The sequence below is a fragment of the Empidonax traillii genome, unplaced genomic scaffold (assembly GCF_003031625.1).
Source record: "Empidonax traillii isolate 1590-97213 ecotype Southwest subspecies unplaced genomic scaffold, ASM303162v1 scaffold61:size1379657, whole genome shotgun sequence".
Taxonomy (NCBI): domain Eukaryota; kingdom Metazoa; phylum Chordata; class Aves; order Passeriformes; family Tyrannidae; genus Empidonax; species Empidonax traillii.
This window is the reverse complement of record NW_020955254.1, coordinates 796137-805650: the sequence shown is the minus strand read 5'-3', so window position 1 is coordinate 805650 and position 9514 is coordinate 796137.

Here is a 9514-nt window from a genome sequence, read left to right as displayed (position 1 = left end):
TATGGAATATCTCATTGGTTAATTTGTGTCAGCTGGCCTAGTTTTGTCCTCTCCCAGGATTTTGTCCTCCCCCAGCCTACTGATGTGGAGAATTCTGGGGAGACAGCACTGATGCTGTTCCAGTGACGCTCAGCAGTAGCCAAAACAGTGGTGTATTATCAGTACCTTTTTAGCACTGAGAAGGCTGCTATGGGAAAGTTAACTGCATCTCAGCAGACCCAATAGACCAGTGGACCAAAATATGAAACAATGAATCAAAAAAGCAATGTCTTTTTTAAAGTTCAGCCCTATGACTTTTGAAGGTTGGCATCCAGCTCCAGGACTGGAATTTACAAGGACAAAAAAAGTAGTTGAAACTACTAAACATATAAATTAATTAGACAAAATGAAGTTAATAGATTGGGATTCACAGCAAATAGCACACTGAGCACAAATGCATTTAAACTATTTAATAAGAAGCAACAAAAAAGGTCTGTCTAAAACTCTGACTGGTTCATGGAAGCCTATATCACTGACTTGTCATCCAGCCAGTTTTTGCACAGCAGATCACTCTTGCATAAGAAACAGGTATAACGTCACTGCCAGCTAATCTGGTGTTATGGATAATAATTTTCTGTAGTAAGAGAAATATTCGGCAACTCTTAATGCAAAATTCATAAGAGAGGCGAAACTGAGAGACAAAACAAGCATAACCTTGCTTAGTAAGCCATAACTTGGTTTGAAAAGCAAATTTTGAAGTGTTGTGAAACATAAAGCAAAATCAATTGCCTGCATTTAGAAACGTTACATACTGACATGCACTTGTATATTGGTTCACCTGGTCCTGTAGTCATTTGAATAGTGAGGCCGTTTCTTCACAAGGTTGCCATCTGCACTCAGCCTCAAAGCAAGTGGAACACTTCTCAGTACTAAAGAGGACAGTTCAGCAGCCAACATAGTAGCAGAAACCACAACATAAACACTAAAAGAAAAGCCACAAGCAGGAGGACATATGTATTTGGGCCTATGGTGGAGAACTTTGTTTGCACAAAGAGAATATGCAAAGTGTTTAGGTGAATAGAATTGAAAAGGATTACAGTTTGCCAGCATGTCAAGGGAAGAATGTTAGTTTCTGAAACATCTCAAATACTGTAGGGCTAGGATCATAAGAACTGAGGAAAATTTTAATGCCATGCTTTGAGGAATAAACATGTTAGACCACTTGTCCCAGTATACATGCATCTTGGAGGAAGAATCATTCCACACTATGACAGAGGGTGCAAATGAAGCTTAATAGGCTCACAGCTCCAGAAATTATTGCATGAAGAGAGAAAAAAAGGGAATAATTATATAAACTGGTCACTGTAGGTGAAAAAAATAGATCTCATATTTACACAAAGATCTGAGTTAAAGAAAAAAAATATATGTCATTGTCCTAAAGCAAGAAGGGAAAGGGAAATTAGGGGAAAAATGGTTGACATCACTTGCTTTCTAAATCTGAACAATCAGGGCAGTTCAACTGGGGTGCATAAAAAGGGGGACATCTGTTCAACACTGATGTGAAAAACATCGTTGCTATCAATTGATTTCTGTACAACACCAGTGACATTTCACAGGAAAATACGTTTGCTGCTCTAGAACTTATATTAGGGTCTAAAGAAATGACATCTCGATTTGTGAAGTGGTAGAAGGCTATGACTGGTGGCTTAAGACAGTTTTGCAAAGAGCAACAGCAGTCAAGAACTGTGAGTAATAGAAGTAACATTTCAGAAAGAAAAGTGAATAAATTAAACTGTATGTGGAGTTCACAATATAGTCTTACCCAACCTCCAAATCTGTCCTGTAGCAATTATGAAAGGGTCATGCAGACTCACTGGAATGATGAAATACATAGAAAAATATATGTTTAACCTCTTTGAACCAGCAGCCAGAAAAATACAGTACAATGATGCCGGATAGCTTAAAATTCTTAATGAAGTGTTAGAGGACCTGGAGGGATAATGAAATACTCCAACATAGAGGTAATATAATAGTAAATTAAAATCAAAGCAGCACAAATAAGTTTTCACTATCTTACAATATGGCACTGGATCAAAAGAAGAAACCTAGAGACCCCTGGGCTAGCTCAGGACAACTATAATACAAATATTTAATTCCTTTGTTCAACAGGCTGGTTATATATATTTGAAACATTCGAGAATCTCAATATGGCTTGTAAACTTGTTCTTTTTGTTCTTGATTAGGAATAGAAGACGTGAAAGACTGGACCTATAAGAGATTTTAGCAAGAAGGGGGAGCTATTATCTCATGCTGAGACCCCTGCTATATAACACTGATTACTTAGAAAAAAATCCCCTGTCAGGCTAAGAATGATTTCTGAACAAACATAGCTTTCCCCATATGAGGTGATGGTTTAAAAATAAGAATACATATTTACCATGTACAGTTTTCTACAAGTGAAGCAGTGACATCAAACACAGTAGTTTTTGGCTTATTTGAAGTTGACTTCTTAACATGGAATCCCCACTCAGTATGACAGGGCACAGCTAAGAGCTGAGCTGTAAAATTCAAAAAATTGCCATGTACACAGGAAAGAAAAAATAGGCTGAATCATTCCCAAAATGAAACTCATAATAATTCTGAGCAAATGACTGCTTTTAACAGTTATTTACTGTATTTTATAGCACAACGTTAACCTAAGCCATAAAACATAATGACTTGGACAGGAGAAGTGGCAGCTCGTTTTAATTTTCATTCCAAAAATACTAATACATACTGTTTGTAACTTTTGTTTTAGTGCTTTGTATTTAATGTGCAGGAATTTGTTATAAATTGCTATAAAAATTGGAATTAATTTCTAAAGCAAAATAAAAGCAAATTATTTCCTTCTGAACTCCTCAACCGTCTCCTGGACCCATAAAATAGTTTCTTTTATTGAACTATTCATGAAAAATGTAGTGTTTTTCCAAAGGAAAGTTCTCTGCAGTGATGTGCCAAGTGATCTGATCATAATGAGGGAGCTGGGTAACCATGGAGCTTGTTTTCATCTACTTCATAATTACACTGCTTATAGTTCATGTTTTTAGCCTGCAGCTACCATGAAAACTTTTTGAGCATGTCTCACAGCCAAATTTGTCCTTGGTCTCCACAGCAGCCATGGTTGGTTGTAGTCTTTCTGATAGATATCTAAGTGGTCTCAGGCATAACACCTTGTGCCTAATTGAAGCTAAAGTACTGTACAAGGTGAAAATCAATGTGTGGAGGTGAGAGAGAGTGATAGAAGCTGTCAAATACCATTTCTGACAAGCTGTTTTGGCAGTAAAGGAAATACAGGCCTCTAATAAGATGGAAAAATGTGGTCTCATGTCTTTGTTTACTAGGTGTTCTCATTCTCAAAGCCCTAAGAAAACAAGTAATTGAGCCAGTGTATTTTTTTAAAATGAGCAGAATCACATGAAAATTTGACAGTGTCAGAGGCCTTTATTCAGAGATCTGCTGAGAAAGGAATAAAGCAACTAAATGTCTCACAACTTTTTGGTGTACAAACACTGAAGAGAACAAGAAGCAGGGAAAGACAACTTTCTAGATTCACTTCTAACCAACAGGAGAGAATTGGATAAAATCTTGAGGGTGAAAGGCAGTTCTGATAGACTGCCAACAAAATGACAAAATTCATTACTTTTTAGGAGAAAGGAAAACAGAATATTAAGACAAAAAATATGCGAAAGCAGACTCCAATAAACTCAGAGTATTATAAGCATACTTTTAAGTAAAATAAGCCTAATGAGGAAAAAAACTGGGTTCTGAAAGTGTAACTATTGTTTTTAAAATGATATCAAGGGCACAAGTGTAAATTACAGTGGCAGATGGAGGACAGAAAGTGCAATTAATGATCATGAGTTTTTCAATCACTTAAAATTTAAGAATAAAGAATAGAGATGCAAAAACTAGGTTATTTATGAAGGAACTTTAAAGAATAGTTGGAACATGAGGAAAAGAATAGAAAAGACAGGGCTCAAAACAATCACTGCTGACAAGAGACGTAAGTAGCAAGAAGAACACCAACAAAAGTGCTGGCCACTTCCCAAGGGAGCAAGAAGATATCAACATATGATATCAAGAAACTGAAAGTAAATCTAATGTCTCTTTTGCTCCAGTCTTCACTAAAAGGTCAAGTTCAGTCAAACAGGCTATGCAGTTAATGCTGATGACAAATGGATGAGTCCAGCTGCAGAAGGATAAAAAGCCTGTAGAAGCCTGATATTGCTAAAATTATTTATACACTTTTAAGACAGTTGGACATGCCCATTTCCACTCCAAGGCACGTAAAGAAGTAATTTCACTAATGCCAGAGGCATTAGAAATCCTACTGGAAAACTTGTGATAAGTAAAGTTCCAGAAGACTAACATAGCAAAAATAACATCGACTTTTAAAAGTACAGGAGAAAAATAGGAACCACAAGCAGTCAGTTTAACTTCAGTTATACAAACAAATTACAAATTATGTAGAAAGAGATAATATGAAAAGATAATATGAACACAAACAAAAGCCAACACCATAGTTAAGCATGTCTAATTTTCTTCTACAAGATGAGGAGCCTTTGTGTGTGGAGATATGGTGTCTTCAAGTCAATAAAATGCACACACTTTTAAGACAACAAACCAAAGACCAGAGTGTGCTGATATATTTTGGGGAATTGTACTTTCACTAGTGAATCAGAAGTCAGATATTGTCAATTTCCAATAGGCAAGAAGCACTCTGTGAGAGGAAAGGGGGTGTCCTATCCCAGGACATGATGCCACCAGCCAACGCGGTCTCTTGTCTCCAGTAAGAGGCACTGACTACACAAGGTTCATGAGCAGAAGGCAATGAAGAACAATAACAGCTCTGAGAGACTGTATTTACAAAGAATGTTTGAAACCTAGGGGTTATTTAGTTTGAAGACATACAGAGTAGTGAGTATTTGAGGTGTAAATGTGACTTAAAAGAGCATATAAGTTGTTCTCCACACTGAGAGTGAGTAGGGAAGAAGTGAAGGCTTTAAACCAGGAGATGAAATTTAACTCCAGACTAGTCATAAAACTTTCTAGTGGGAAGACCAGATAAGAGCAAGAAACAACTTCCCAGAGAAGCATTGGAAATCTTAGTTATTAAAAGCAGATTGGGCAAAGTGAGGTTAACCCAACCTGAGGTCAAGGAGATGGACTGGATTACCTCACTTTCCTTATACATGTATCTGCCTGACTGCTGAGGGGAGGGCAGGAGGGAAAGGCAAAACACAGTTCAAGGGGGAAGAACTTCCAGAATGAGAAGATTGGACATAATTCATCACTCTGCAAAAAGTGAATACCAGGTCTGTGTAACATGGAAGTCTCACATAAAACCACCAGACTAAGTGGCACTTAAGTACTCTACTGGAATTACACTGATATCACTGATCTTCTGAACAGGAACTTTCCTGCCTCTTCCAAAACAAAGTGAATTAAAACCTCCAAATTGCTCTTGCTATTTTAATTTAATCTTGTTTACTGTATTATTGCCAGAATTAACCAAAACCAAAGCCCCACTGTCCTAAATATTACAACAGAACAGAAGAGTAGATAGTTCTTGCACCAGAGGGCTCTCAGTTCAAAAGTATATGCAACTTGTTCTTTCTGCTTTCCTAATGATAATTCTCATATACATGAAGGTGAATTTTTTTTTACCTTTGAGATCTCTGGAGATATGCAAATATCTGTTTTCAGTAAAAATACATTATATCTGAAATTTCAAGGAAAATAGTTTTGTTATCACTCTAATTTTCAGTGTTTTCTACAATAAGCATTCTAAAAATTGAACTGTATGAGGACCATTGTAAATAGGTCAAGGTTTGAGTGTTTTGAGGTTTGGGAGTATTATTGTTTTCAGCATTTTTATTATTTTTAACATTACTTTTAAAAATTATTATTATTATTATTAAACATTTTCTCTTCATAAGACCTTTTTTTTTGTACTTGAAAAAATATTCTTCTAATTTGTGGTTATGAGTTCTTCAGAATAGAACTAAGTACAACAGCTATATCACATCAGAAATCGCTGATGGTCATTTCTGAATTACATAACCTGTATCTTTTCTTTCCAGTCTGAGTCTGATTTTGTAAGCCAATACATTTTTAATTTGGTCTTAATGTCATTCACGTCTATTGTCAAACATTCTATATCTTGAATTTGAGCTAAAGACAACAACCATTCACATGAAGAACATATTGCACGAAATGACTGTATGGGTTTTGACTATCTTAAACTTAATTATTTTATCTTTATGTTTTTCAAAACTGTCCACATGCTTTCAAATTATTGCAGTGTTTTTGCTAAATTATTAGCACTTTAAAGTATATTCTTTCAACCTAGTTTTGCTGGAGCACAGAGGAAATAAAAGGAACACCACCACATTAGAGAAATGAGGCTTGTGATAGAATATATTTGCATTGCGAATGAATTAAATATGCAAATGTTGTGTGCTCTTTTCCAAAGAATTCATCATAAAAAACTATTCTGTACATTACTTTTATTTCATAATATGTGATAAAATGTCTTTTAAAAGAAAAAATAAGTAACTGTTGCTAAATATTATATATTTATTTATAAATGCCATTGTATTAATCCCAAAGGTTTTTTCTCACTGTGTACACTGTCTGTTTGAATAACCATGATGTGATCCTGTTTCTTCAAAGAAATAAAAATTCATGACATCTAAACTCGGTGTTTATCTAACGTCCAAACTATACATTTTTTTTAAATAATTGTTAGCACTTTCCCATTACAGACAGTGAACAACTTAAACTAATACTAATCAACAAAGATCATAGGCTTTTGTTTTTCACTTGAAATTTAATTCTTTTAGAGTATGTTGCAGCTGCATTTAGTGTATCTATTGAGGTGTGAACTTTATGTTGTTTTTCTCTTACCATTTTCTCCATCCCCTTTGTAATCAGCAGTCTGAATTTCTGCAGTATTGTAAATGGCTACTTTCCATTCGTCAGACTTGGTTTGTAACTCTTTTTCTCTCAATCTTAACATTTACCTTAAGATCTTATCTTCTTATAAGTGAGGTTTAATGATCAATATATTTATTCTGGCTTTATGCATATACACACTCACTTTTAGAGGGGTAATTAATGAACCTAACCCACCACACTGCTTACCATTGTGCTTGTTTTAAACCACTTCGTTGAGTAAGAATGAACTGAAACATTTATATGAAGTTTGGCTGTGTGCTTTAGTGATTTATTGAAGCAGGCTATGTGTGCTAATTTAAATAAATGTGTAACTGCAAGATAAAACTGTGTTTTTTAGTGTTATTATGAATTTAGTTGCATAGATGTAACTTTGGAAAACTCAGTTAGAATGATCTGGATTCATGTAGGGCTTGAATTAAACTCAGTAATACATCACGGTCATGTAAGCTTCTCCTTGTCTTCTTTAAAACTATGAGTAATAATATGGACACATATGAAATGTACTTAACATGAAGTTATGTGTTGGATAGATTATGAAAATAGGCAGTAAAAACATAGTTGCAATAAAAATATAATCTGAAGAAAAGGTTTAGCATTTTTTAAAAATTATTTCAAGTTCAATTTCAAATTATATTTTATTTTGGTTTATTTCCATGTTTAGCACTGCAAAAACCAGAAAATATTTTAAAAATTTTCACTGCATTTGAATGACAGCTTAATTTTAAGGAATGCAACTTAGTGGCTCATTACCTTACAATGAACCCATTAATCCACGCAATTAATTTACAAGGCTGAAAGTTTGACCAAAGCTTATTGTAATAAAAAGGAGGTATTTATTTTCCCTCATTTGACTTAGTAATTTCTAATATCATTAAAAAGATCCCACATATTTTTAGTATATAGTAGAATATATAATTTTAGAATTTGCAATAGTTGTAGATTTAAATGTCTATTTTATTAATTTTCAAGATTTACATTTTATTTTGCAATTAGGAAAACATATTTGTGCACTGCTTCCCCTCTGTTTAAACATTCTTCAAAGACATTACAACACAGTGACATGGCCCAAAAACTGTTGGTACATTATCACAATTAAAAATAATACAATATTGTTGATTTCTTTATGCAAATAAGAAATGAAATAGCCTTGAGATGATTTAGATGCACCCATAAATTAGACAGGCTAAACAAAGTAATCTTTGGTTTGCACAGATGTGACAGCCAGATGTGGCTCTGCTTTTTATTTCATGGTTTTAATCTGTACTGGATTTAAGTTATTTCCTTAAAAACAAGGCATGCACCCAAAGCTGAAACATCACTAGTTGCTCAGACCAGTACTTGCTTTTAGCAGAAATCATTTCCCTGTTCAGACTCTTTTTCCCTGAGGAATAGAAATTGTTGGTTCAGGGCATTTTCTTAAGAGTTCTTAAGAAAGGTCAGCAGATCTCATGGCATCCAGATAGTGGGATCATTCTTTAGTTTTCTGTTTGTCTAAAACATTCATTCAAATTATTAAATAGTTTTTTGCAAGAGTTTGAAAATGTTTTCATTGTGACAATTTTGGTTTTATACCACATTAAATTATCACCTTTAAGAGGAAATTAATATATTTCCCAGGATGATTATGATTTATTGTAGAAAAAGTATATTATTAGCAGGGTCCACTGGTGAAACAGGACACTTTCATGGGCTTTAACTTTCATGATTTTTCACTTTATACAGTTGCTAATGCCTTCCCTAGAATTAGGACACCAAGCTTTTTCCTTGGCATGCACATTCTTCCAATTAAATATAATGGATGAAATGTTGTCTGCAGCTATATGATCATAATCTCCAACAACTTCGTGACAATTTTATTGGAAATGATGAACAGAAAATCTAAAATTGCAGCTACGATTGCCTGTATGAGGTTCAGGAAAAGTGCTATCATGTCTCTGTACTATACAGTCCTTATTCCTGTTGCCTTGTTAATGAATACTCCATATTTAATCTCTTGTTAAAGAATGCTCTAAATTTAACTTCTGCCTGCCCCAAATTAGTCAAAAAAACCTGGGTGCTTGATAGTGAGAATCCAAGACACTGATGCTTTCCCAGAAAAACCATAGTCAGACACCCTCCATTTGCAGATGGATGAAGCAGAAAGATGACCTAAAGATATACAGCGAGTCAATTTTGTTTAGGCTTTCCTATTCATCTGCTATCTGAGGGCTTTTCCTCTTCAGACACTGCTTTCCCTGGATTGCCTGGCAGCTACTAGTCAGTCCTCACCTCTGAACCTCCCAGCTACGTCTTGCTGTAAAGTTGTGTGTTCTAAGACGATGGCTAAACAGCTATATCAAACTGGATTAGGTTCATCAGGGGTTAAGCACTCTGGAGATCTTTTTTCTCTTCTGATAGCAGCACTAGCAGCTTTGTGGAGTTAACTGAAAAATATTTGTTCTAGTCCTTTTTCCCATACATGGTATGTTCTAAACGAAAGGTCTGCTTGGTACTGTGTTTGTAGACTTTCAAGGCTTTCTTTAACTGTAGCTAACAC